General features: G+C 41.3%; 1 long non-coding RNA gene across 1 annotated transcript; it reads left to right on the forward strand.

Annotated features, from left to right (window-relative positions):
- The first annotated feature begins 128 nt into the window (after positions 1-128).
- On the forward strand, positions 129-7,600 carry LOC140463611 (uncharacterized). Its single transcript, XR_011954703.1, has 2 exons — positions 129-1,093; positions 3,737-7,600. It is a non-coding gene; the product is annotated as an uncharacterized lncRNA (long non-coding RNA).
- The last annotated feature ends 5,652 nt before the right edge of the window (positions 7,601-13,252 follow it).

Below are 13,252 nucleotides of genomic sequence, written 5' to 3' on the forward strand. Positions count from 1 at the left end.
CGGCACTATTTGCGCAGTCACGTGTCTCCTGCGATGATTTTTTTTCTCTCTCTTGCACAGTTGAGGCGGAGGAGGAGGCGGGACGGGTCTCGGGGAGGGGGCGTGGCGAGTGACGGTCGTTAAACGGCTGTGTCTCGAGGGTGCTCACTAAGCCTCCTCCAACCCCCCCCCCCCTCTCCAGAAGCCGCGTGAACGGAGGAAGCGGGGTCGGCGGCCGACCCTTCACCCCGATTCATCGAGGACAAGCCCTGCTTGCTCCCACTATCAAAACTTCGAGGCTACCCACAGATCGCTGTTAATGCGTGGGGACAACGTCACGTTTGGATGGAAACCGACTCCTATTGATCCGCTTTTTCATCGAATGGTTGAATTGGAGGTGTTCTTCGGGCGGTTTGGAGGAGGCAAGGAGAGGCTGTCTTTCGCCATCTTGGTAAAGGAGCGACCTGTCTGGGCATGTGTTACAAACAAACTCTCCTACTCGGTCTTTTAGGCCGATTGTATCCATTGGCTATTGATCAACTGACACCATCGAATGGAATACTTTGCTGAAAATTGCTTCTCCTCCACCCCCTGTTGTTGCTCATTCTTTGGGAATCACCTTACCCCCCCCCTCCCCTCCCGTCCCCGGACTTCCGATGACAGTTTTTCCTGATGTTGAGCTTCAGAGCGGTTGGAATTGCCTTGGACTGAAGTTGGAAGTGAAACTACAGTTTCTGATCTAGGCGGCAATAGTAATTTCCGTACCGGTTGCTCTGGCTATTATTACAGGTGGTGTCTCAGACACTTCTGAAACCTTCACTATTTTTCGTTAACCATTCGTAAATCAGTGTATGTATGTTAATCATCGATAATGTCGATTGTAATTTCGCAGTTCTTTGGACGCTGAGGTGTATCCACGCCAGAGATACGTAGAATCAACACTTTTAAGGGGTAATGCCTGTACCTCCCATTACGTGAAGATTGGAGATAGTGTGCTGCAGTGGCAGCCTACTTTTGAAATATTGGACATTACGGTCCACCATCAAGATGTTGCTAAGTATCAATTGAAGAGACCTTCTGGAAGTTTATAAAAATCATGAGGGTCACGGACGCGGTAAACATGCAACGTCTTTTCCCCGGGTTGGGGGGAGTCCAGAACGAGAGGGAATAGGCTTAGGGGGAGAGGGGAAAGATTTAAAAGTGACCTCAGGAGTAAATTTTTCACTCAGATGGTGGTGCATGTATGGAATGAGCTGCCAGAGGAAGTGGTGGAGGCTGGTACAATTATGACATTTGAAAGGCATCTGGATGGGGACATGAATAGAAAGAGTTTCAAGAGATATGGGCTAAGAGCTGGCAAATGGGTCTAGCTTAATTTAGGGTATCTGGTTGGTTTGGACAAGTTGGATTGAAGGGTCTGTTTCTGTACATCTTTGTGACTGACTAAAATGGATAAGTGTAACTTGATGTTGAACATAAACTAGAAATAGCTTCCAAAACTGTACAGATGAATTTAATTACATGTCTACTGTCCTTTTGGACAAATTATTAACGTGAGTTCTCATTGGTTTCTTAAGTTGCAATTGTGTAGTTTATTTAAATTTTATAAAGTGGCTAAGAACAGTGGGAAATCAGAAGACTGGGAAGGATACAAAAGCAAACAGAGGATAACAAAGAGTGTAATAAGAAATGAGAGGATCAAATATGAAGGTAGGCTAGCCAGTAATATTAGAAATAATAGTAAAAGTTTCTTTCAGTACATAAGAAACAAACGACAGGCAAAAGTAGACATTGGGCCACTTCAAACTGATGCAGGGAGCCTAGTGATGGGAGATAAGGAAATAGCAGGAGAACTTAACAAGTACTTTGCGTCAGTTTTCACAGTGGAAGACATGAGTAATATCCCAAAAATTAAAGGGTGTCACGGGGCTGAGTTGAGTATGGTTGCCATTACGAAAGAGATAGTGCTAGAAAAGTTAAAAAGTCTTAAAATTGATAAATCTCCTGGCCCCGATGGGATACACCCTAGAGTTCTGAGAGAGGTTGCTGAGGAAATAGCAGAGGCATTGGTTGAGATCTTTCAAGAGTCACTGGAGTCAGGAAAGGTCCCGGATGATTGGAAGATGGCTGTAGTAACCCCCTTGTTCAAGAAAGGATCAAGGCAAAAGATGGAAAATTATAGGCCAATCAGCTTAACCTCGGTTGTTGGTAAAATTCTAGAATCCATCATTAAGGATGAGGTTTCTAAATTCTTGGAAGAGCAGAGTCTGATTAGAACAAGTCAACATGGATTTAGTAAAAGGAGGTCATGCCTGACAAACCTGTTGGAATTTTTTGAAGAGGTAACAAGTAGGTTAGACCAGGGAAACCCAGTGGATGTGGTCTATCTAGACTTTCAAAAGGCCTTTGATAAGGTGCCACACGGGAGGCTGCTGAGCAAGGTGAGGGCCCATGGTGTTCGAGGTGAGCTGCTGGGATGGATTGAGGATTGGCTGTCTAACAGAAGGCAGAGAGTTGGGATAAAAGGTTCTTTTTCAGAATGGCAGCCGGTGACGAGCGGTGTCCCGCAGGGTTCGGTGCTGGGGCCACAGCTGTTCGCATTATATATTAATGATTTGGATGAGGGAACCGGGGGCATTCTAGCGAAGTTTGCCGATGATACGAAGTTAGGTGGACAGACAGGTAGTACTGAGGAAGTGGGGAGGCTACAGAAGGATCTAGACAAGTTGGGAGAGTGGTCCAGGAAATGGCTGATGGAATTCAACGTGAGCAAGTGCGAGGTCTTGCACTTTGGCAAAAAGAATAAAAGCATGGACTACTTTCTAAATGGTGAGAAAATTAATAAAGCCAAAGCACAAAGGGATCTGGGAGTGCTAGTCGAGGATTCTCTAAAGGTAAACATGCAGGTTGAGTCTGTGATTAAGAAAGCGAATGCAATGTTGTCTCTTATCTCAAGAGGATTGGAATATAAAAGCAGAGATGTACTACTAAGACTTTATAAAGCTCTGGTTAGGCCCCATTTGGAGTACTGTGTCCAGTTTTGGTCCCCACACCTCAGGAAGGACATACTGGCACTGGAACGTGTCCAGCGGCGATTCACACGGATGATCCCTGGAATGACAGGTCTAGCATATGAGGAACGGCTGAGGATACTGGGATTGTATTCGTTGGAGTTTAGAAGATTAAGGGGAGATCTAATAGAGACGTACAAAATAATACATGGCTTTGAAAAGGTGGATGCTAGAAAATTGTTTCTGTTATGCGAGGAGACTAGGACCCGTGGACACAGCCTTAGAATTAGAGGGGGTCATTTCAGAATGGAAATGCGGAGACATTTCTTCAGCCAGAGAGTTGTGGTCCTGTGGAATTCATTGCCACGAAGTGCAGTGGAAGCCGGAACGCTAAATGTCTTCAAGGCCGAGATTGATAGGTTCTTGTTGTCTAGAGGAATTAAGGGCTACGGGGAGAACGCTGGTAAGTGGAGCTGAAATGCGCATCAGCCATGATTGAATGGCGGAGTGGACTCGATGGGCCGAATGGCCTTACTTCCACTCCTATGTCTTATGGTCTTATGGTCTAATGGTTACATGTTTGAAGAGGAGCAAGCAGAGCAGATAATGTACAATGCTGTTTTTAAATAATCAGTAGCTTTTTTTTGTAACATGCAGGGTCATTAGAGTGTAAGTCTGAGCAGATGTAAACTTTACAATCTAGTCAGTGTTAATCTTTTGATATTGGATATTCTAATATTTCACAGACCAATGGAATATTTTGCTTTTTTTTTGGCCAAATGCAGCAGATATCTCTCTCCGGGAAGAAGAGAGACATCATTTCAAGTGAAATAATGATCTATAAACATTCTCAACTAAGCAATTAGTTGGAGTAGGGTCTGATTCAGGATGTATGATTTCTACATTTATGTTTGAGTTTGAATTTTGGACTAGTAGTATGTGGGGTTAGGTCTGTTATGTGGGGTTTTAGTAAATAACGTCAGTTTTTTTCTGGAGTAATTTCCCCTTCACATACAACTCTCGGTGTATTTAGCACCTTTTCCTAGCTTCTATCAGTCCCAAAGAAGGTCACTGAACTCAAAATATTAATTTTGCTTTCTGTACACAGGCAATGCCAGGTCTACATTTTTCCAGAAATTTCTGTTTTCATTTCAAATTTCCAACAACTGCAGTTTTTTGTTTTATTTCTGAAACTATGATTTTGTTGAAATGAGAATGATCGAGAGCAGTCTCTTGGAGTGATAATGAGAATCTGTTTCCAGTTTTAGGATTGGGCACAGTAAACATTGAAAGGCATTTGTTGGCTTTAGAGTCATAGTGATGTACAGTACAGAAATAGACCCTTCGGTCCATGCCGACCAGATATCCCAACCGAATCTAGTCCGACCTGCCAGCATCTGGTCCATAATCCCTCCAAACCCTTCCTATTCATATACCCATTCAGATGCCTTTTAAATGTTGCCTCCACCACTTCCTCTAGTAGCTCATTCCATATGCATACCAACCTGCGTGAAAAAGTTGCCCCTTATGTCTCTTTTATATCTTTCCCTTCTCACCCTAAATCTATGCCCTCTAGTTCTGGACTCCCCACGCCAGGGAAAAGACTTTGTCTATTTACCCCATCCATGACCCACGTGATTTTGGAAACCTCTATATGGTCACCCCTCAGCCTCCAATGCTCCAGGGAAAACAGCCCCAGCCTATTCAGCCTCTCCATATAGGTCAAATCCTCCAACCCTGGCAACATCATTGTAAACCTTTTCTGAACCCTTTCAAGTTTCACAACATTCTTTCCGATAGGAAGGAGACCAGAATTGCATGCAATATTCCAACAGTGGCCTGTACAGCTGCAACATGACCTCCCAACTCCTGTACTCTGACCAATAAAGGAAAGCATACCAAACACCTTCTTCTTTATCCTATCTACCTGTGACTCCACTTTCAAGGAGCTATGAACCTGCACTCCAAGGTCTCTTTGTTCAGGAACAGTCCCTAGGACCTTACCATTAAGTGTATAAGTCTGCTAAGATTTGCTTTCCCAAAATGCAACACCTCACATTTACCTAAATTATGTTCCATCTGCCACTTCTCAGCCCATTGGCCCATCTGATCAAGATCCCGTTGTATTCTGAGGTAACCTTCTTCGCTGTCAACTGCACCTCCAATTTTGGTGTCATCTGCAAACTTACTAACTGTACCTCTCTTATGCTCACATCCAAATCATTTATATAAGTGATGAAAAGTAGTGGACCCAGCACCGATCCTTGTGGCACTCCACTGGTCACAAGCCTCCAGTCTGAAAAACAACCCTCCACCACCACTCTCTGTCTTCTACCTTTGAGCCAGTTCTGTATCCACATGGCTAGTTCTCCCTGTATTCCATGAGAACTAACCTTGCTAATCAGTCTCCCATGGGGAACCTTGTCGAATGCCTTACTGAAGTCCACCTATATCATGTCTACCGCTCTGCCCTCGTCAGTCCTCTTTGTTCCTTCTTCAAAAAACTCAATCAAGTTTGTGAGCCATGATTTCCCACGCACAAAGCCATGTTGCCTATCCGTAATCAGTCCTTCCCTTTCTAAATACTTGTACATCCTGTCCCTCAAGATTCCCTCCAATGACTTGCCCACCACTGACATCAGGCTCACTAGTCTGTCGTTCCCTGGCTTGTCCTTACCACCTTGCTTAAACAGTGGCGCCACATTAGCCAACCTCCAGTCTTCCAGCTTTGACAATCGTTTAATACAAATATCTCAGTAAGAGGCCCAGCAATCACTTCCCTAGCTTCCCACAGAAAGGCATAGGTTTCTAGGGTACACCTGATCAGGTTCTGGGGGTTTATCCACTTTTACGCATTTCAAGACATCCAGCACTTCCTCCTCTGTAATATGGACATTTTTCAACATGTCACCATCTATTTCCCTACATTCTATATCTTCCATATTCTTTTCCACAGTAAATACTGATGTAAAATACTCATTAAGTATCTCTTCCCCCATCTCCTGTGGTTCCACACAAAGGCCGCCTTGCTGACCTTTGAGGGGTTATATTCTCTCCCTAGTTACCCTTTTGTCCTTAATGGATTTGTAAAAGCTCTTTGGAATCCCCTTAATTATATTTGCCAAAGCTATCTCATGTCCCCTTTTTGCCCTCCTGATTTCTCTTTTAAGTATACTTCTATTGCCTTTATACTCTTGAGGATTCATTCAATCTATCCTGTCTATGCCTGACATCTGCTTCTTAACCAAAACCTCAATTTCTTTAGTCTTCCAGCATTCCCTATACCTGCCAGCCCTTCCTTTCACCCTAACAGGAATATACTTCCTCTGGACTCTTGTTACCTAATTTCTGAAGGCTTCCCATTTTCCAGCTGTCTCTTTACCTGTGAACATCTGCCCTCAATCAGTTTTTGAAAGTTCTGCCCTAATACTGTCAAAATTGGCCTTCCTCCAAGATAGAACTTCAACTTTTAGATCTGGTCATTCCTTTTTCATCACTATTTTAAAGCTAATAGAATTATGGTCGCTGGCCCCAAAGTGCTCCCCCACTGACACCTCAGTCATCTGCCCTGCCTTATTTCCCAAGAGTAGGTCAAGGTTGGCACCTTCTCTATTAGGTACATCCACACACTGAATCAGAAAATTTTCTTGTACACACTTAACAAATTCCTCTCCACCTAAACCCAAAACACTCTGGCAGTCCCGGTCTATGTTTGGAAAATTTAAAATCCCCTACCATAGCCACCCTATTATTCTTTCAAATAACTGAGATCTCCTTACAAATTTGTTTCTCAATTTCCCTCTGACTATTAGAGATATAATACAATCCCAATAAGGTGATCACTCCTTTCTTATGTCTCAGTTCCACCGAAATAACTTCCCTGGATGTATTTCAAGGAATGTGTTCCCTTTGTGCAGCTGTAATGCTATCCTTTATCAAAAACACCACTCCCCTCCTCTGTTGCCTCCATTTCTGTCCTTCCTATAGCATTTGTATCCTGGAACATTCAGCTGCAGGTCCTGTCCATCCCTGAGCCATGTTTCTGCAACTGCTGTGATATCCCAGTCCCAAGTTCTTGACTGAGAAGAATCAAGATTTTGTTTCATCCTCTACTTGGGGAAAACCCATAAATTGGAAAAGCTTTTGGTTTCAGTTGACAGAAGTCCCAGTTGAAGTTAGATGTATGAACAGTCTGTCCTGGAATAAGGAGATAATTCAGAAGAGTTAGGAAGTCGATTACCTCAGTATAAGGGTTTTTGTTTGAAATTCCAGATTTCAAGTATTTGGTTAGAATCACAAAGGGTTTATTTGAAGCTGAAAACTAGGCTCAGTTGTGTTATTATTCAAGGAAGAGGTTATTAAATTCTCAAGACCAGGGATTGAAAAAAAGTTAAATTAAGCCTTTGGATGTGAGAGAGAAAGAAATAAACTCTGGTGTTTTAAGTATTGAAAGGTCATCGTATTTGGATTGATGGGATTGTATTTTTACTGTTTCAAAATCTTTCAAATTGTCTTATCTAAATAGCTTAGAATCGTACAGTATGCAGATTGGTTTATTCTACTTTTGCTTCATTTCTTCTGCATAATAAACTTCTGTTTTATTGTTAAAACCAGTTCTGCAGTGTTTCATGCTTGTGTTTCAGTGGAAGATGACCATGTTAACTTAAAGAAAAACGTATGATCTATCAAGTCAAGTTTCTGTCTGGGATCTGATTTATCCAGTGGCAACGTCAACTGGTTTAATGGCAATGAATTGAGAGACTGTTTAAGCAAGATAATAAACTTTATTCCCCATCTGTAGTCACAAATTAAGTTAATTTGGTTAGATTAGATTACTTACAGTGTGGAAACAGGCCTTTCGGCCTGACAAGTCCACACCGATCCTCTGAAGAGCAACCCACCCAGACCCATTCCCCTACATTTACCCCTTCACCTAACACTACAGGCAATTTAGCATGGCCAATTCACCTAACCTGCACATCTTTGACTGTGGGAGGAAACCGGAACGCCCAGAGGAAACCCACGTAGACACGTGGAGAATGTGCAAACTCCACACAGACAGTTGCCCGAGGCGCGAATTGAACCAGGGTCCCTGGCGCTGTGAGGCAGCAGTGCTAACCACTGTGCCACCATGAATGCTGATCCCATTTTACTGAATACTTTATCCGAAATGATGGAAAGTTTTCATTGTGAAATGAAAACCATTTAAGTGTTGTGGTTCGGTGACTTTTTGTGTTCTGACGCTCAGAGAAAAATGACCTAACTAAATTCCTATTTTTTAAATTTGTTATGTTGTAAAAGGATCTCTACCTGGTTGAATGTGGCTATCTTGTATGGCCCCCATTTCTCTAAACCAGAGGTGGGGAATCTATTCATGTTGGAAGGCCACATTATGTTAGTTGTTATCTAATAAGGCCGCATCCAAGAAACTTCAATTATATATTCTTCAAAATTCACATTATTTTGTAAAAATCTAACTACTATGTACTAACTAATTTTTAAAAAAATGAAAAAAAGTTAATTCTAAAGTTAACTAATCTATTAATGACTTTGTTGTGACTGCTTTTTGTCGGAAAGCATTTGAATATTTGGTTGCAGCGTGGAGGTCTGCAGTTTTAGCTGATTCTCTAGATGGGTATCTGTCATTTGTGACCTTAAGGGCGTTTTGATTTTGGTTAAGTAGGAGAATGTAGACTCGCAGCAATAAGTGGGGATTATTTTGTTGAATTTTCTTTTACTCTCTGGTATTTTAAATACATTCATTTTAAGATTAAAATAAAAATAATAAAAGATGAAAAAAACATATTAATAAAAGATTTGTTCTGCAAAATTTGGATTCATCCAAAAGACCACACACAATGGCCTAGAAGGCATCATGCAGCCTTAAGACCGCAGGTTCCTCACCCCTGCTCTAAACCATAACACTGCTTTCGATCCTCACTGAAAACCTACCAGCCACAAGTGCGTAAAAAAAGCCACAGTCACTTTGGATTTCCAACCACTATCTTCCCTTCCCCAAGTCTGATAACCTTAACAATTTATCATCATCATTGGTTCATCCATGTACTTCACACTCAACAAACCCTGCCATCAACTTGGCAAATACCGAAACTTCACCACATCTTCCAAAATGCTGTAAAAATCCAGATCCCATTAGTTACCCCACATCTCAAGCTTACGCTTGTGGGTTCCCAAGATTAATGCCACTGCATTCTACACCCAGTACTTTCCCACACATGGAGCACTGGTGAACCTCAAATGCCCTTCCATGCTTTTTTTAATATACTGATCCAAGTCCATTTTATTTCTCTCCTATCCCTGTGCTCCCAAAGCCCATCTGTTATGCTTCCAAGCTGTAAACCTTGGATGATCCAAAAATACATTATTCCTCATAGCCAGTTGCAACAAACAATCCTGCAGTCTCCTTCCAATGTCTTTTTTAATGTTGACTCGTGGGATGCAGGAGTCATTGGTTGTGCCAGCATTTATTGCCCATTATTAGTTGCCCTTCAAAAGGTGGTGATGAGCTGTTTTCCTGAACCATTATAGTCCTTAAGGTGGAGGCATACCTACACTGATGTTAGGGAAGGGAATGCTTGGAAAGGAACTTGTAGGTGGTGATGTTTCCATGCATATGCTGCCCTTGTATTTTTGGATGATAGTGGTGTGAATTTGGAAGGTGCTGTCAGGGGATCACTGGCAAGTTTCTACAGTTCCTCTTGTAGATTGTACACATTGCTGCCACTGTGTGTTAATGGTGAAGGGAGTGAATATTGAAGATAATGGTTAAGGTGCCAGTCTGCTTTGTCCTGCTGATGTCAGCTTCATAAGTTTTGATAGAGCTGCACACATTGAGGTAAATGAAGAGTATTCCATTATACTCCTGACTTGTGCTTTGTAGGTCCCAGATAAGCACTGGGGAGACAGAAAATGAGTTGGTCCTGTAAAATTCCTAGTCTCTAACCTTCTGCTGTCACCGGTGTGTTTATATGGCTGGTCCAGTTCAGATTCTGGTTAATGGTAACCCCAAGGTGTTGATAATGGGGGGAGTTCAGTGACAGTGATGTCATTGAATAATGATTTGTTTCTTTTGTTGGAGCCAGTCATTGCTTGGGTGACATGAAAGTTATTTGCTTCTTATTTCATGTCTTGTATTTTCTAGTTTGATAGGTGTTTAAAGCTCACCATTGGTACGACATCTGGTAAATCGATGTTTTGGAGTGAAGCCATGAGAATTTTCATTGTATTCTGCCAGTGAATAGATTTACTCCCAGGATTCTAGTTGCTGCTGCTCAACTTGTCGGAACAGACTAATTTTTGAAAAAAAACAACTATGTTATAATACAACTCTGTTGCAGATGGGACTTGAACCTGGACCTTTCAAGTCCAGAGATTGTGCCATAAGATCCCTTTAGTTCAGCTGCAAATATGCCAGCAAAGGTAATTTATCTCCTCTTTTTCAAAATTGTCTATTTGTGGCTCATAAACGCAACACCATTCTCTTGATGGTCCAGATTGGGCGCCATCAATGTGGGAGAATACACAAGCACCTAATCTCTAACGATTTTGAAGAAACATAATCATGGGATCTTTGATATTCCATCAAGTTTGAAATATACATATTAATGGTAAAATAATATAAAATAACACTAATCTGAAAACCTGTGTACAACAAGAGTGTAAAATAAATGTCATGATATTTGTGCTTTCTTTGCCCTTTCCTCTTAATATGTTTAGTATCTCTCTGCACATCATGTTCTAAAATGTCTCCAGAGCCTGTCACTTATTGAGAGTAGTATTACAAATGGAGGATTACTCCATTTCCCAAACAATTCTGTCAAAGTAATCGTATGAAATCAGATGAACTCAGGGAGGTGTTCGAATTAATAATTTCATGCAATACCACCCCCTCAGATTTTATGACAGATGCAAAGCAAGGTTATCAGCATTTCCAAAGAAAATGCATGGCTTGATATTTTGAATGCATTTTTTGGTTTCTTAAACTTAAATTGAAAACAATAGTCCACAGCGGGCCAGAAGAGAAGAACAGAAATGGAAATAAAGGCATTAACAATCTTCCCGTTGCTGCAAGTATTCCTGTAAGTTGTATAACTTTACACTGTTGCGTCCAACAGAATCTGAAACCTAATGGATGTTGTAGAAGATCAAGCTGTCAGGGAAAGAAAATATAGAGTGAAAATACATAAATAAGTTTAACAAAATAGTTCATGGTTCATAACAAAGTTATATTCCAGTAAGAACAAAGGATTCCAGGATGGGGAATAGGCAGACAACTATGGCTAACTAGGGACGATAAAAACAAAAGAAAAATTAGAAAATGTGGTGAAGATTAGAAAACTTTTTAAACCAACAAGATTACCAAAACGAGAGAAAATAAACTGAGGGTAAAGTTGTAAATAATATCAAGGCAGACAGGAAGAGTTTCTGTTAATATATAAAAAACAAGGGAGTGGACAAAGTGAGCATTGGCTGTTTAGAACATATAAGTGGGAAATGAAGTGGAATGAGGAAATAGCTAAGGAGTTGAATAAATACTTTGCATCAGTCATCACAGCAGAAGATGTAATAACATTCCAAAAATACTAAATCAAGCAGCTAAGAGGGAAGAGGAAAGGTGTACAATAACTGTCATAAAAATAAATGTGTTAAGGAAACTAATGGGGCTCAAGACAGCTTGCTTCTCTAGACCTGATGGAATACATCCTCGGATATTAAAGCAAGTATTGTAGTTACAGAGATAATGGATTCACTAGATCTGTGCTGGGGAGGCAATCTACAGTATTTGTTATTGATTTGATTGAGAGATGTGAAAATACTAGCCAAGTTGCTAGACAACAAAAATAGATGTGAAGGTAAATGGTGAGGATAACCGTGTTGACAGAGGGATATAAACAGGTTTAAGCGAGTGGCCATAGATTTAGCAGTTGGAATATAATATAGGAAACGTACGTTTATGCAATTTGGCAGGAGGAATGAGAGTCTGGACATTATTAAGATAGAGAAAGACTGCTTAAAGTTATAGCATAGAGGGATTTGAAAGTCTTTGTGCATAAATCTCAAAGCTAGCACACAGGTTCAGCAGGTAATAAAAAGCCAAATGGATTGTTGGCCGTTATTTTATTCGGAATTTTTAAGTTCATTTTTAGGATGTGGGCATTGCTGGTTTTCCATTCCTAGTTGTCCATGAGAAGGTGATGGTGAGCTGCCTTCTTGAACCCTGCAATTCACATGCCACAGGTAGACCCACAATGACCTGAGGGAATTCCAGGATTTTGACCCAGCAACATTGAAGACTCTCCTAAATATTTCCAAGTCAGGATGATGAGTGGAGTAGGTAATGTTGTTCCCATAGATCTGCTGCCTTTAAATTTATAGATGGAAGTGGTTGTGGATTTGGAAGGTGCTATCTAAGGATCTTTGGTGAATTTCTGCAGTGCATCTTGCAGATAGTACATATTGCAACTACTGGACGTCCGTGAGGAGGGAATGCATGCTTGTGCGTGTTGTGTGAGTCAAGCAGGCTGATTTGACCTGGAAGGTGTCTAGCTTCTTAAGTGTTGTTGGAGCTACACCCATTCAGGGAAGTGGTGAGTATTCCATCACTCTCCTGACTTGTGCCTTGTGAACAGACTTTGAGAAATCAGAAAATGAGTTATTCGCCACAGCACTACTAGCCTTTGACCTGCTCTTGAAGCCACGAAGTTTATGTGATGGGTCCAGTTATGTTTCTGGTCAATGGTAACCCCAAAGATGTTGATAGTGGGAGATTCAGAGATGGTAACACCATTGGGAATATCAAAGAATGGTGGTTAGATTGTCTCTTCTTGGAGATGATCAATTCCTGGTATTTGTTGGGATATGAAAATAGGAATATCTTACTAAAACTATATAAGGCCACACCTAGAATAACATGAACAGTGTTGGTCCCCTTCTGTAAGGAAAGATATAGTGGCATTGTAAGCAATGCAGAGAAGGTTCATTAGATTGGTCCCAGTTATGGAGGGGTTGTCTGATGAGAAGTTGAGTAGGGTTGGATCTGTACTTTTAGCTTAGGTTGAGAGGTGACCTTATTTAAACATACAGGATTGTTAAGAGAATTGATTGGGTATATGCAGATGGGTTGTTTCCTCTTGTACAGGAGAAGAATCTAGGGTAAGGGGGCATAATCTCAGCAAGCGCTCACAGTTAGGACAGAGATGAGGATGAATTTCTTCTGAGAGTAGTGAATCTATGGAATTCTT

Source organism: Chiloscyllium punctatum, chromosome 38 (genome assembly GCF_047496795.1).
Source record: "Chiloscyllium punctatum isolate Juve2018m chromosome 38, sChiPun1.3, whole genome shotgun sequence".
In the NCBI taxonomy this organism is placed as follows: domain Eukaryota; kingdom Metazoa; phylum Chordata; class Chondrichthyes; order Orectolobiformes; family Hemiscylliidae; genus Chiloscyllium; species Chiloscyllium punctatum.